The sequence below is a fragment of the Mesoplodon densirostris genome, chromosome 8 (genome assembly GCF_025265405.1).
Source record: "Mesoplodon densirostris isolate mMesDen1 chromosome 8, mMesDen1 primary haplotype, whole genome shotgun sequence".
In the NCBI taxonomy this organism is placed as follows: domain Eukaryota; kingdom Metazoa; phylum Chordata; class Mammalia; order Artiodactyla; family Ziphiidae; genus Mesoplodon; species Mesoplodon densirostris.
In genome coordinates, this window is record NC_082668.1 from 115534247 (window position 1) to 115547343 (window position 13097).

The 13097-nt window shown below is 39.7% G+C and overlaps 1 pseudogene; it reads right to left on the reverse strand.

Moving 5' to 3' along the window:
• Positions 1–7579: 7579 nt before the first annotated feature.
• On the reverse strand, positions 7580–9905 carry LOC132495241 (nudC domain-containing protein 1-like; annotated as a pseudogene).
• Between the last annotated feature and the right edge of the window lie 3192 nt (positions 9906–13097).

A 13097-nucleotide genomic window follows, 5' to 3' on the forward strand; every position in this document is an offset into this window, starting at 1 on the left:
GCAACTACTGTTCTACTCTCTGTTTCTAGAAGTTTGACTTTTTCCTTTTTAGATTCCACATGTAAGTAGTACCATGCAGTACGTCTTATTTCACTTAGCATAATGCCTTCCAAGTTCATCCATGTTGCAAAGGGTAGGATTTCCTTCTTCTTAAAGTCTGAATAATATATACTATAAATGTATATTATATATATTATATATATTATATTATATATATTATATATATCATATATATATATGATCTTCTTTATCCATTTGTATGTCGACAGACATTTAGGTTTACCTTGGCTATTGTGAATAATGCTGCAATGAACATGGGAGTACAGATACCGATTTGAGATAGTGATTTTGTTTTCTTAGGATATATACCCGGAAGTGGGATTGTTGGACTATATGGTAGTTTTGTTTTTTAATTTATTGGGGAACCTGTTTACTATTTTCCATAGTGGCTGCTATACCATTTTACATTCCTGCTAACAGTGTACAAGGGTTTACTTTTTTCCACATATTTACCAGCTTTTGTTATCTCTTGTCTTTTTTATAAAAGTCATCAGGCTGGGGCTTCCCTGGTGGCGCAGTGGTTGAGGGTCCGCCTGCCGATGCAGGGGACACTGGTTCGTGCCCCAGTCCAGGAAGATCCCACATGCCGCGGAGCGGCTGGGCCCGTGAGCCATGGCCGCTGAGCCTGCGCGTCCGGATCCTGTGCTCCACAACGGGAGAGGCCACAACAGTGAGAGGCCCGCGTACCACCAAAAAAAAAAAAAAAAAAAAAAGTCATCAGGCTGTGAGGTGATATTGTAGTTTTGATCTGTATTTCCCTGATGATTAGTGATGCTGAATTTCTTTTCATATACCAATTGGACACTTGTATGTCTTCTTTGGAAAAATGTCTATTCAGGTCCTTTGCCCATTTTTAAATTAGATTATTTTGTTTCTTTTGCTATTGAGTTGTATATATTTTGGATATTAACTCCTTATTGATATGTGGTTTGCAAATATTTTCTCCCATTCTATAGGTTACCTTTACATTTTGTTGATGTTTTCCTTTGCTGTGCAAGAGCTTTTTAGTTTGATTTGGTCCCAGTTGTTTATTTTTGCTTTTGTTGCTTTTGGTGTCAAATCCAAAAATTTCGTTCTTTTGCATATGGATATCCAGTTTCCCCAACACCATTTATTGAAGAGACTATCCTTTCCTCATTGTGTATTCTTGGTGCCTTTGTCAAAAATTAATTGACTAGGGCTTCCCTGGTGGCGCAGTGGTTGAGAGTCCGCCTGCCGATGCAGGGGACACAGGTTCGTGCCCCGGTCCGGGAAGATCCCACATGCCGCGGAGCAGCTGGGCCCGTGAGCCATGGCCGCTGAGCCTGCGCGTCCAGAGCCTGTGCTCCGCAACAGGAGAGGCCACAACAGTGAGAGGCCCGCGTACCAAAAAAAAAAAAAAAATTAATTGACTAGATGTGTATGGGTTTGTTTCTCTTCTGGGCACTCTATTCTGTTTCGTTGATCTATGTGTCTGTTTTTATGCCAATGACATACTGTTTTGATTACTATCGCTTTGTAATATAGTTTGAAGTCAAGAAATACGGTGCCTCCAGCTTTGATCTTTTTGCTCAAGATTGCTTTAGCTATTCAGGGTCTTTTTTGTGGTTCCAGATGAATTTAGTATTGATTTTTCTGTTTCTGTGAAAAATGACATTGGAATTTTGGAAGAGATTGCATTGCATCCATAGATCACTTTGGATAAGTATGGACAATTAATTTTTCCAATCCATGAATATGGACTATCTTTTCAATTATTTGTATCATCTTCAATTTCTTTCATCATTCTTTTATAGTTTTCAGCATATAGAGCATTCACCTCCTTGGTTAAATTTATACCTAAGTATTTTTACCATATTTGATGTTATTGTAAATGGGATTTTTTTCCTTAATTTCTCTCTCTGATGGTTCATTGTTACTGAGTAGAAATACAACTGATTTTTGTATATTGATTTTTATGTATTAATTTTTGTACTCAGTGACTTTACTGAATGCATTTATCGTTCTAACAGTTTTTTGATGGAATCTTTAGGATTTTTTTTTTTTATATATATGAGATCATGTCATCTACAAACATAGACAGTTTTACTTCTTCCTTTCTGATTTGGATGTCATTTTATTTCTTTTTCTTCCCTGATTTATCTGACTAGGACTTCTGGTACTATGTTAAATAGAAGTGCTAAGAGTAGGCATCCTTGTGTTGTTCCTGATCTTAGAAGAAAAGCCTTTAGCTTTTCATTGTTGAGTATGGAGTTAGCTCTGGGGTTGTCATGTGGGGTACATTCCTTCTATACCTAATTTGTTGAGAGTTTTTAATCATGAATGGGTGTTGGATTTTGTCACATGCTTTTTCTGCATCTATTTAGACAATCATATAATTTTTATCCTTCATTCTGTTAATGTGGTGTATCATATTTATTGATTGGCATATGTTGTACCATCCTTGCATCTCAGAGATAAATCCCACTTGATCGTGGTGTTTGATTCTTTTAATGTGCTGTTGAATTTAGTTTGCTAATATTTTGTTGAGGATTTTTGCATCTTTGTTTATCAAAGATACTGGCCAAGGAAATTTTCTTGTAGTGGCCTTTTCTGGCTTTGGTGTCAGAGTAATGCTGGCCTCCTAAAATGAGTTTAGAAGTGTTCCCTTCTCTTCTATCTTTTGGAAGAGTTTGAGAAGGATAAGTATTATTTCTTTTTAACTCTTTGGTAAAATTCACCAGCAAAGCCTTCTGGTCCTGCACTTTTCTTTATTGGGAGGTTTTGATTACTGATTCAATCTTCTTATTAGTAATTGGTCTGTTCAGATTTTCTGTTTCTTCATGAATCAGTCTTAGTAGAAATGGATCCATTTCTTCTAGACTGTCCAGTTTGTTGGCATGTAGTTATTCATAGAAGTCTCTTACGATCCTTAGTAGTTCTGTGGTATCTGTGGTTGTAATGTCTCCTCTTGTTTCTGATTTTAATCATTTGAGTCTTCTCTCTTTTTTTTTAGTCCGGTTAAGGTTTGTCAATTTTGTTTGTCTTAGTTTCATTGATCTTTTCTGTTATGTTTCTAATCTATTTATTTTGGCTCTGAACTTTGTTATTTCCTTCCTTCTACTAACTTTGGGTTTAGTTTGTTCTTTATTTAGTTTCCTTCAGGTGTAAAATTAACCTGTTTATTTAAGATCCTTCTTTTTTCTTAATGTAGGCATTTAATGCTATAAAATTCTTGTTTAGAACTGCTTTTGCATCCCCAAGTTTTGGTATGTTGTGTTTTTGTTTTTGTTTAAAGATATTTTTTGATTGCCCTTTTGATTTCTTCCTTGATCCATTCAGGAGCATGTTTCTTTTTTTTTTTTCTTTTTTTTTTTACATTTTTTTTTATTTAACAAATTTAATCAGTTATACACATACATATGTTCCCATATCCCCTCCCTTTTGCGTCTCCCTCCCGCCCTCCCTATCCCACCCCTCCAGGCGGTCACAAAGCACCAAGCTAATCTCCCTGTGCTATGCAGCTGCTTCCCACTAGCTATCTACCTACATTTGGTAGTGTATATATGTCCATGCCGAGGAGCATGTTTCTTAATCTTCACATATTTGTGAATTTTTCAATTTTCCTCTTGTTATTGGTTTCTAGTTTTAAACCACTGTGGTCACAAAAGATGCTTGCTAAAATTTCAATGTACTTAAATTTGTTAACACTTGTTTTATGGCCTAACATATGACCGATCCTGGAGAATATTCTGTGTGTGCTTCAGAAGAGTATGTATTCTTCTGCTTTTGGATGAAATGTTCTGTATATGTCTGTTATGTTCATCTTTAACATGTAGTTTAAGTCCAGTTTGGTTACTGACTTTCTGTTTGAATGACCTCTCCATTGTCAAAAGGGGGATATTGAAGTCCCCTGCAACTACTGTGTTGATATCTGTTCAATTGGATGTTGGGCACATTAATATTTATAAATGTTATATCCTTCTTGATGAATTGATCACCTCATCATTGTATAATGACCTTCTTTGCCTCTTTTTACAGTTTTTCACTTAAAGTCTATTTTGTCTGATGTAAATATAGCTACCCTGCTCTCTTTTGGTTCCCATCTGCATGGAATAGCTTTTTTCCCATCCATTCACTTTCAGTCTATGTGTATCTTTAAAACTGAAGTGAGTCTCTTTTCAGCATTTATGTGGGTCTTATCATTATTATAATTTTAAAATCCATTCAGCCACTCTATATCTTTTGACTGGAGAACTCAGTTTACTTACATTTAAGTTTTGATATGTATGGAGTTACTATTGCTATTTTTTAAATTGTTTTCTGGCTTTTTTTGTAGTTCCTTTGTTCCTCTCTTGCTCTCTTCTTTCATGATTTGATGATTTTCTGTAATTGTATGCTTTGCTTCCTTTCTTCTTATCTTTTTTTGTATCTACTGTAGGTTTTCACTCTGTGGTTACCATAACAACTTCATGTGCATACAAAGGCTCTACATATGCTTACTCTCCCTCCCACATTTTATGTTTTTGATGTTACAAATTGCATCTCTTTAAATTATGTATCCATTAACAAATTATTGTAGCTGTAGTTATTTTTAATGCTTTTTTCTCTTATCCTTTATACTAGAGTTATAAGTGATTTATACATCCTCATTGCAATATTAGAGTATTCTGAATTCACATATATATTTACGTCTACCAGTGAGTTTTATGCATTCATATATTTTCATGTTACTAATTAGCATCCTTTTGTTTCAGCTTGAAGAACTCCCTTAAACATTTCTTATAAGGCCAGTCTAGTGGTAATGGACTCCTTCAGCTTGTGTTTGTCTGGGAAATCTTTATCTCTTCTTTAATTCTGAAGGATAAGTTGGCTAGAATATTCTTGGTTGGCAGTTTTTTTCTTTCAGCATCTTAAATATGTCATCCCACTCTCTTCTGGTCTACAAGGTTTCTGCTGAAAAATCCAATGATAGTCTTATGGAGGTTCTTCAGCTCCCTGATGCAGGCTAACTGGAAGCCTGACCTTCAGGCAGCAGCTGGGAAAGTCAGGACGTTAGCTATGCAGTCTAGCCCCTATCAGGGAGAAACCAAGAGCTGCGTGTTTTTGCTTACGCTGTGCCAAGCCAAAGGGGAAAGTTACTGGTAGTGCTTGTGCACCTATATAGAACGGCCTGGTTTTTTTTGTTTTGTTTTGTTTTGTTTTTTGCTGTGTTGGGTCTTTATTGCTGTGTGCAGGCTTTCTCTAGTTTCAGTGAGTGGGTGCTACTCTTTGTTGTGGTGCACTTCTGTGGAGGGGAAGTCAGGAGCCTCTTATCTAGCCTTCTTGGTGATGTCCTCCATGTGACATTCTTAAGGGGCCTTTGGGCTGCTCACACCTTCCTCTTGTTTGAGCATCTCCACTTGAATCTTGCCACACACATTTAGTTTTAAATTGGCATTGAGGAGAAACATCTGGAATCAAATCTGGCCACATAGACCCAAATCACCCCAAGAGCTAAGGGAATCTAAAATATACAACAGGTACTGCTTTCATAAAGATTAAGAAAAAACCTTAACAGGTAAGTAACTATACCTTCAAACCAAAAAATAGCAGGTAATCATGCTTTAGTTAAATGATCAACTACTACATCATCTCTAAGTGTCTGTACTGTTCCAGAATGACCTGGACCCTAATCAAGATGACGAGTCCTTTAAAAAAATATGACTTTGGTGGGTGCATATAAAAATTGCTTTAATGAGAGAGCAGTTATCACTTCCTGCGCCAGGAAACATTTCTGGTATATACCCCCAAAAGAATGCAAATAGTTAAGCCTAATACAGAATGATAAACTCCATGAGCCTATGTAGACAAAGAGCCTTACAAGTGATTTATTTGGTGAGCAGTGTGGAGAATGTGATCGGGTGCTTTAAAAAACACCAACTATGAAACTTCTATAAATATGATGGAGAGAAAAAGAAGCCTGGCCTTGACCATCAGCATTCATCTGAGCTGCACTAAACCCAATCTGAAAAAAATATCCCAGAAGTTCAACCAAGAATGCATTGAAGTATTTCAACCATCAAATTAAGGACATAACTATGAGACCTTTTCTTTTGGGTGCTAATTCAGGACTATTAACCCTATTTTCTTGGACAGTGTTGAGAAACCACTCAATCTTGGATGTACTTGTGTAAACCTGAATTTTCAGCTCAGATCTTCTTCTTTCCTGACACTTATTTTAGATGGAATACTTAAGCATACCTGCTTGATTCAAGTCCTGCTGAATACCAGTGTCCCATGAGATTAACTCAGTGGGCGTTCCGAAACAAAAGATAAAACCAAAAGCTGATTCCATGGTTGAATAAATTGGGAAACATGCTTACATGTTCCTGCTTTCACTGCAGGATCACGTGAAAGATTTAATATCCTATGTAAATAATGACTTCCTAGAAAGGTTGCGGTCCAATTTTCAGTCTTCTTCAAACTTATTTGATCAAGGATCGCCCCCCCGGAAACTCTTGCTTTTTTTAAAAATAAATTTATTTATTTATTTATTTTTGGCTGCGTTGAGTCTTTGTTGCTGCGTGCGGGCTTTCTCTAGTTGCGGCGAGTGGGGGCTACTCTTCCTTGTGGTGAGCAGGCTTCTCATTGCGGTGGCTTCTCTTGTTGCAGAACACAGGCTCTTGGCGCACGGGCTTTAGTAGTTGTGGTGCGCAGGCTCAGTAGTTGTGGCTCGCAGGCTCAGTAGTTGTGGTTCGCGGGCCCTAGAGCGCAGGTTCAGTAGTACGGCGCATGAGCTTAGTTGCTCCGCGGCATGTGGGATCTTCCTGGACCAGGGCTTGAACCCGTGTCCCCAGCATTGGCAGGCGGATTCTTAACCACTAACCACCCAACCCTTGCATTTTTGGCTAAATGTTTATCCATGCGTGTAGAGATGTTTCTGTTCCATGGAATATGGTTTAGAAATTGCTGCTATTGAAGATACCAAATGACTGACAAGAGGTCAGGAATCTTTACGCAGTTTTGTGTCATTTGAGTTTTTGGTAGAAGAAATGTTTCCCCACCTGTGATAATGAAGAGGCTGAATACATGGTGTGTTTTCCTAGCACAGGTGGCCAATTTGAGGTCCTTTGGCAAACAACGTAGTGTCCCTAATAAGTACAAAGTATTTTTACCTTCCGCTTAGAGTAAAACCTCATACAGCATGAAATGGATAAGCAGTTCAAAAATAATGTCTCCTATACTATTTTTTTACATGATAAATATTTTTATTTTTAAACAATGAAGTGTACATCTTTCATATAAAAGATGAGATTCTAGCCTCTGTTTTTTAAAAATTATACTTGCTAATACTATCTTTACATTTTTTACAGAAGCTAATTTTCTCTAAATTTGCAGCTTCATTCCATAGCTTTTATAGACTCATAATCTCGAATATATTTCCAATATCCTTTAAAAAATAAATTCATACAAGATAATTTTAACACAATAAAACTTAACAGGTTACAGCACAACTGCCTAGCCTTCCAGCTACCACTGACTACTTTTCCAGTACAGAGAAGCCAACATGTTGGAGTAATTAATTCTCTGTATTTACCTTTATTAAAAAGAGTTTTTTGGTAGTGAGAACAAATAATCTCTCATTTGTTGCTTGAAAGCCTAAAATAGGATCACTGGTTTCTAGGCTTGCTACTTGCTGCTTAGCAACCTGCCCTACTTGCCTGCCTTCCTTCCTATTGTAAAGTACAGTGGACATGGGAGTGGGCTGACAATAGATGAAAACTCGTTGAAGGCACTCGCAAAGGGCTGCATGAGAATAATTTGGAGCACAGGCAAAAAAATGTATGTCTCTCTTTGATGCTTGGATGTAGCCTAAAGCATTGAAAATTGCGATATGCTCCCATGTATCGTCTTGGTTGCGGAGTGTGGTTGCCAGTGTAGGGCGTCAACATCATGGTGCACACAGAAGCAGGGCATTCCTTTAGGATCCACTATGACAGAGAAAAGGTACTGGTTGCTTCCGAGATTCACCCACTTATATGGCAATCCTTCCTTCTCCCCATGTTCAGATGAACCAGCTCTCCTATCCAATCTCTCCCTGGTGGTACCTGTTTTTCCTCGGATTTCAAGCTAGTTGATTGCCCTGTAAGCTCAGATCTCACGTGAGTAGTTTTTAATGTACTGCCATCAAATCTGCATAAACTGGAGCTCTCTTCAAAGAAAATGCCACATTCTTCTAACTAACTCTTGAGCATTACAAGGAGGTTTATCTGGATTTGGATTCAGTTCTTCAGAGGTCAAATGCATCAAACGTTCAGCTATTGTGGCACATTGAGCTGAGTCTCTTATAAATTCCCTGTTTATCACCGACCACTAGTTCTGGCCATGTCAGTCCTTCACTCTTCTTAATCAAGGAAATCTCCAAGCTACTGTTCTCTTTAATTATCCATATAGTGCTTTCATGATCCATAGATGAACAGAGATTTCCTTCCAGAAACCTCTGACCCTTCAGCACAACGTTGACATTGATCAGACGAAAACTGTGTTTGAATGTCTTCCTTAATACAGTCTTCTGGAAGCGATATTGTTGCTGTCAAATCATCTTCAGTCTGTTGCCATTAATACAGAGGTTCTTTGATCTTCTCTGACATGTATTCATCCTTACTTTCTTCAAGATCTTGACCAACTTGAACAAATGTAAAGGACTTGTAGGAGACAATTAGACCATTCCCATCGGGCTCAAAAGCGACATAATGGGGCACTGACTTTCCACGGAGAATATTATGCTTAGTAATTTCATATTTTTTATTATTTTTATTATTAACAGTGACCCACTCCAAGGAAACATAGAAACCACTTCCTTCCATATCCAATTCCTCTTTCTGTGTTCAAAGAAGCAGCGTAGTTATCGAATGTTCTTCAGCTTTCAGCAATGAGATACTGTGAATTATGATAAAAGGACTGCCAAGCTCTTCATTAAACATAATCTCCCATTTTTCAGAAGCACTATTTCCACGTTCACCTGTTCCAATGAGATACAATCTTCCAGTTCTATCTGACAAGGTAACCCAAGTAGAAGATGTGAAATGGATGGATGCGCGAAGGCGATTATCATATGCTGTCAAATCTGTAGGAAGTCGAAAACACCTCTCGTGGTTTTCCTAAGGCAGCGTCCAGCATCACTGTTTTTTGTTTTTTGTTTTATTTATTTATTTATTTATTTATTTGTTTATTTTAGCTGTGTTGGGTCTTCGTTTCTGTGCGAGGGCTTTCTCCAGTTGTGGCGAGCGGGGGCCATTCCTCATCGCAGTGTGCGGGCCTCTCATTGTCGTGGCCTCTCTTGTTGTGGAGCACGGGCTCCAGATGCGCAGGCTCAGTAGTTGTGGCTCACGGGCTTAGTTGCTCCGCGGCATGTGGGATCTTCCCAGACCAGGGCTCGAACCCATGTCCCCTGCATTGGCAGGCAGATTCTTAACCACTGTGCCACGAGGGAAGCCCAAGCATCACTGTTAAATTCATAATTCTTCCAGCGTTATCAACGTAGTAGACACTGTCTTGATACCATGAATCACAATGTAGGTAATTATACCTCCAATAGCATGCATGTGTTCCAGTATATACTGATCATCTCGAAGTTTTACTTCTGCCACAGACAAGGCTAGGAGCTGTCACTTTCCCACTAGGCAGAAGAGAGAAAACTCCTGATTCATAGGCACAGTACACAGAAAAGTCTTGTCTCAGTGGTGAGGAATAATCATACATAGACTGAGCATTGCTCCAGACAAGCCTGCGTCAAGCTCCAGCTGGTAACAGGGCAGCGGCTCGAGGGAGAGCTTATAACCCTCGAAGTGGGGATCCAACAGAGGTCTTTTCACCGGCAGGGAGCAATTAGTGGCCACCTCCATCGCCTTCCAGGGTCCTAACGTGAGAATTAATAAAGTTCGTGTTGCAAGGTCCACGCTTCACGTGTATCACCGTGGCTGGGAGGCGGCTTGGTTCCCATCACTGTCTCCTGTACTTTTAAACTTAGACTCAAAAAAAGAAATTAGATTCAGAAAAACCTGAAGAACCATTGCAATTACTGCCAAAATGTTTCAGAGGGCATTAGGGTTATGCCTCCTCTCCTAGGACAGGAGTGGAAAAGAAGATAGATGCTCATCACCAGAGGTAGGACTCTATTTGTTACGAGGATTTGCAGGGGCAGCACTTTGTTATTGGGTTTTTGTTTTGAAATTGGAATTATATTTGTTGAATTTTAATCATAAGCAGGGAAATACATCTTCCTGAATGTAAGAAAATACATTAGCTAATTTGGGCCATAAATGTAAAAATTGCCCTTAGCATGTAATCATAGGAATACTAACTTTATGATACACTGTTTTTCTTTGATAAAGTTTTGGTTTAAAACCTGTTGGATTTAGCAAGGGATGAAGGTCAAGACCTGGTCATTTTTGCAGATAAGACACACACACACACACACACACACACACACAAACATGCACACAGGTTGACCTATATTTCATTCAGCAGTAATATTTGCTATTAGAAATAATTCTACTTGCATCTTAATTTTGCTTACTCAATGAATATGTTAAGTGTTTCATAAAGTCCACCTTTAGGGCTTCCCTGGTGGCTCAGTGGTTGAGAGTCCGCCTGCCGATGCAGGGGACACGGGTTCGTGCCCCAGTCCGGGAAGATCCCACATGCCGTGGAGCGGCTGGGCCCGTGAGCCATGGCCGCTGGGCCTGCGCGTCCAGAGCCTGTGCTCCACAACGGGAGAGGCCACAACAGTGAGAAACCCGTGTACTGCAAAAAAAAAAAAAAAAAAAAAGTCTACCTTTCAAAACATCATAAATATACTAAACAGCAGTTCTTTAGTTGAAAGTGCTAATTTAATTAAACAAATACTTGTGTGGATTCCTACTATTTGCAAAGCTTCATTGAACACATTATGAATAAAATAATCTTTAATCTCAAGGAACTTATGATGTTTTGAGGGGACATGATAAGAAAAGTATCAAAAAAAAAAACCCCAAAAAAATAAACAGGTTATAGTCATCGCCATTATATAGGGTTGAAAGGAGGCCCATCAAGGGATGAGGAAAGGCTTCACACAGAAAGTGGCACTTGAGATGGACTTTGAAGATTGAAGTCAGATTTTGAGAGGTAGGTTGGTAGGCAGGAGAGAACAAATGTCTGCATAGAATTGGAGTCATTTGTGAATGAGGAAAAGCAAGTCATCCAGTTTGGCAGGAGTTTAGATGGCATAAGTATTAGAGAGTAACGGGAAATAGAGCTAGGAGAGTGGCCTGTAAAGTATTTGTATCAGTCAGCTTAGGCAGAGCAGTAGTAACAAAGGACTCCACATCACAGCAATGCAGTAAGCTTATGTTTCACGTATGTCAGGTTTCCATTACGGGCTGCCTGTAGCTGTGCTCCGTGCATCTTTGTTCGGGCCCCGGCTGAAGAAGCAGCCCCCGTGTGGAGGGTATCAGTTCTCGCTGAGGGAGAAGAGAATATTGCAGAACCCTGCAATAGTTCTCCCAGTGCCTGCGTGAAAGAGGCATGTGTTACTTCTCACACTGATTGGCCAAAGCACCTCATATGGCCAAACCTGCCATCACTAGGGTAGGGATATATAATCCACTTACAGGAAGGAACAGGAAGTAGATATTTTGAACAACTTACCAAAAGGCTTGAAAGCCGAGAATGGGTCATTTGCAATTCATTCTTTAAATGGTTAGGAGGTGTGGCAAGTTTCTGGATAAGAGTGTATGGTTTGGTAAAAAAAAAAAAAAAAAAAAGGTTTTTATATTGCGTGTGTGGGTGTGGCTGTGTGCGTGTGTGAACACATAAGAATTTTCTGGGGTACTTGCTTGTTATAAATGTAGGCTCCAGGATTCTAGAAGGTTGGATTCAGGGGCCCAGGAATCTGCATTTTAAGCAAGCAGTCTGGGAATAGCATGTAGATGGTCCACAGACCTCCTTGTAAGAAACCCTGGATTGAGGAATGAGTGGGGAGTGGCCACGTGCAGATAAGGTGGGGCAGAGAGTGAGGGGATGGCAGGGTGTTGGTGGGTGCGAGGCCGCCGTGCCCTGGGGGCACATGGTATGTGGCCAGTACAGAGGCAGACAGACACACTGAAAGAGAACAGGTAGAACTCGAACGAGCCGCCAGGAAACAGCCAGGAAAGAGTAGTGAAAGGAGCAAATCTCTTTAGGAGGTGAGATTTCAAGCGATCTTGCTCTTCACTGAGAAGTAGGAGGCAAGCCTATCTGATGCAAGAAAGAGTTGAGAGCTAGAGAGCAGAGGTAATAATCAGCAAGTCGCAGGAGATGCCCTGTTTTTAGAGCAGCTGTTGAAGAAAACTGTTGACTAAAACCCACCACGTAAATTTCTTTTTGCATCGGGCCAGCAGGGGGCGCTATGGTAGCACATATGCTGATAATTGGGCTCAGCTTCCTAGGCCCAGCAATGCCAGCTCTTACTGAATAGGATTCTTTTTTTTTTTTTTTTTTTTTCGCGGTATGCGGGCCTCTCACTGTTGTGGCCTCTCCCGTTGTGGAGCACAGGCTCCGGACGCGCAAGCTCAGCGGCCATGTCTCACGGGTTCAGCCGCTCTGCGGCATGTGGGATCTTCCCGGACTGGGGCACAAACCCGTGTCCCCTGCATCGGCAGGCGGACTCTCAACCACTACGCCACCAGGGAAGCCCCTGAATAGGATTCTTAACCCGACCTACAGTGCAGTATTTTAGGAGCTTCATTTATTACTTTTATAGCTGTGAACCTTCATAAAAAGAACTTTTAAGGTTTCTCTTTAATTATTAAGGCATCTAGTGTTCGGGGTTTTGGGTTTTTTTTTTTTTTGAGCTGCCAATTCCTACAGTCAAAAAGAAATTAATTCTGTAGAGTTTAAGGGAATTATTACCCATTTATTGACTTCACTTGAGGCATAGAGTGGAGATTAGAAGAGGAGAAAAGACAAAGGAAAAAGAAAAGTGCATTCGTAGCATCACTCCTAGAAGGGGAATCTCTGGATCACAGGATATGGGCTTTGTACTTTTTGTTAGATGCTATCTGATTGCCTTCCAGGGA